Source organism: Trachymyrmex cornetzi, unplaced genomic scaffold, assembly GCF_001594075.2.
Source record: "Trachymyrmex cornetzi isolate Tcor2-1 unplaced genomic scaffold, Tcor1.1 scaffold1786, whole genome shotgun sequence".
NCBI classification, from domain to species: domain Eukaryota; kingdom Metazoa; phylum Arthropoda; class Insecta; order Hymenoptera; family Formicidae; genus Trachymyrmex; species Trachymyrmex cornetzi.
Genome location: NW_017296403.1, coordinates 7,296 through 10,618, shown reverse-complemented (window position 1 = coordinate 10,618; position 3,323 = coordinate 7,296).

Sequence of the window (3,323 nt, the reverse complement as noted above, 5' to 3'; positions counted from 1 at the left end):
CCCTGGATCCTCAACTCGACAGCCACAGCTCAAGTGCCGGGCGCTGATCCTGCTGGGGGCATGCAGGACTCGCTGTTCCCCCTCGAGGGGTCCCATTGTCGCCTAATTGGCTCGTGGCTTCGCGTCTCCGCGAATCGCTTGGTTACTGCCGTTCGCCGGTACAGGTCCTTGGCGCGTATTACGATTTGAGGGCCCGTGGACTTTTCTGGTCGCCCCGAGAGATCTCTATTTTCGTCTGCATGCTAGGTCGGTTATTCCGGGACCGGGAGAGACTCGTCGTAGGCTCTGTTGTGGGGTCTCCCGCAAAATTTTTAGCGGCGAGTGACATCATCCCCTTTATTGTCTTTGCGGTATTCCTCTTTGCGGCGCCTGTAATTAAAAGTGGTGAACGGCAAAACTCTGCAGCAAGCGGCAAGTATTACGGTGTGGAGCGATACTACCTGCATGCCACCTCTCGGTTGGCTGCTCAGCGTCCCGTCGATCTCTCGTTCTCTCTCTTCATCTTCGAATTCCTCCTGCGATGGTCCGGTGAGACTGCTCGTAAGCTCCTGCGGTGTAGAGTGGCCACCAATCTGCCCTGGAACACTCGCAGCGCGAAAACAACAACGCAAGGGAACTCGCGCGGAAATTCCACGAGACACGCAGTCTCGTGCGACAACAAAACGCACGCCTATGCGTCCGCCCCCTAAATTAGAAGCATCCAGGACGACAGCGGCGCGCCTCGGTCGGGCCCTGACGACCCTTGTGACGGACGAAACACGTCACGTCACAGTGGATACGATGATTCCCGATACACATGTTCTTCAGCCGGATGTAGAGCGGCGACAACCGACCACGCGAAGCACGCATTGTCCGTCGTACGCACACTGATCACCGCTCGTTTCGTCGCTATTTCCCGCGGCACTTCGACATGATATCCCGCGCGCATAGGATTTAGTTTATTCACGTTGATAGTCAGATTGAGGATTCGCGACAGCGCCCACCCACTGTCGCGTTCCTGGAACTCTTCGGGCGATGTCAACGTAGGCTCGATGACGTAGGCTCGATGACGTGCCGCTCGTACCACTCGCGTATATCGGTGCATCGATATATTTCAATGTTCTTAGTGTTTATACTTTTAATGGCACGTTTGCCATTCGTTGCAAATTCACCGTTGAACGCGGTATTCACTTTTGCACTGCGGTGTCTTTCTACAGTGTCTCGAACTTGCCCGAGCACTATTTCTCTCGCGTCTTCTAAAAACCACCGCGGCTCGATGTAATTAGAATTTAACACAGCGCCCGTCACTATACGGCTTTCAAACGCGGCATCAATCTCTCGCCGGACGAGAGATCTTTCGTTACCACTCGCGTACTCGTCACTCGCGTGCCCACCACCAACGTGCACGAACCGTCGCTCCAATTGCGATTTTGCACCCGCGAGTCGCGCGATCCTCGCCACCAGGGATTGTCTATGTCCAACGGCAAGGCGCGGACGCTTGACACGACAAAGTTCTTCGAGCCGCTCGATGCACTCGTCGCATCGTTGCAACCACGCGAAACACTCAACAGAGTAGCGACCTGACCGCACGGCTCCAACAGTTCGCGTTCCACTCGTTCGTCGAATTCCATGCTTTTTAAAATCAAAGTCTTTAGATCACGTCACACTCTTCCACGGAGCACTTGCACATGAGTCGTTTACATACGTTGCAGCACCGCCTCGTATCTAGAACGTAATAACGTTCTATCACTGTTCTATTATGTTTGTGTGCGAAAATGCACTGTTCACACTCAAAGCATCGATCGTTGCATAAATCGAAAAACAAATTTGGTATATAACCACGAAGCCCATGCCACATATTGTCAATAATCAACAGTTCGACACATTTGTCACTACCCGCGGGAATCTTAATGCACGTGCACCAACGCCGGATCTTATCTGCGATTTTCTTCGCCCAATAATAATCGTCCTTTATTACATTGACATTTATATTTTTATTGTCATCGTTCTTACATTCTTCTCGTAATCGCGTATACACTCTCTGTCGCGCGAGTAAAGACCAGGCAGAAACGGACGATGTTATAACTTTTCCATGTTTTTCACCGCGTATACCTAACTCTCGGTCGCGTAGAAACTGCACCGGCGGTATTCGCACATCATTTATGTCTTTCTTTCGCTGATTACCGAGAACGTACAACACATCATTTACAACGTCACGGTTTTCCATGTCTCGCTCACAATACTGTTTAAAATAGTTTTTAATTTGTGCCCTGTGGGCATCTGTTGTATGGATATATAATGTACAATGCTACTCTGCAGTTCGTACAAAACCGACCGCTCAGCGCATCAATATAATTGATACTATGTTTCTTTATAAAATGCATTCCCACGGTGTCAATGTTAGCTAAAAGCACCATGCATGTAGTACATACGGTTAAAAGACCGCCAGTTGTGTAATAAGATAAGACTGAATCATACAGTATTTGGTACGATCGTTCAGTGCACGGATTTCCGCAGCTGGTATAAATTTTTCTTCAAGATCCGTTTCGTATTCGCTCGCGTCACTGATAAAACTGGTGTCGTCGGATAACACGGATTCTTCGTCGGATGAATCTTCATTCAGTATCTCTTCAAAATCTACTTCCATGTTTTCTGCCATTTCTATTATCAAACACACTTCATCTCGAATATTCGCGAACTATTCAGGATCCACGTTTTCAATATTTTCGACTATATTCACGACGTTCGCACGATGGTTAGCCACACTTTTCGCACCGCTCTTATTGCGACCGATTCGACAATCTCTCAAGGCACCAACTGAGGTGTTGAGCACGTATGCTCTATATATATATTTCGTTATGTCCAGTGGACACCACTATTTCTCCGTTTTGTGAAAATTCCGACAAAAAAGTCATTAGGACAAAGCATGAACATAAAACTCGAACGTCACCGATCGACGAGCATGACAATATTCAAAAAACGTGTCATTAGAAATCTTCCCAACGATATTGGATTCATAAGCAAAAACATAGATCCTCAGAATCGTCAGATCCATGGCAATAAAATTTATGGCAAACCACGTAGAGAAAATCATATTTTCAAACGCGTAAAAGCAAGTTGGAGGGCGTTTTCTCGTCAAACAACGGGAAGTTTTTAAAATAAATTATGGGATCACAAAGCGTAGCTTTTAATTTTTAGATTGTCGATCGTAGAATTTAAGTAAATATTATCTAGACGAGAGAACGCATGTTCAAGTAATAAAAGAGAAATCGTTGACAAAAAAGGGGGTGCGTTCGACTCGGAGTATTCGCCTTTGTGTGGGTACCTGCACATCCTGCATTCCA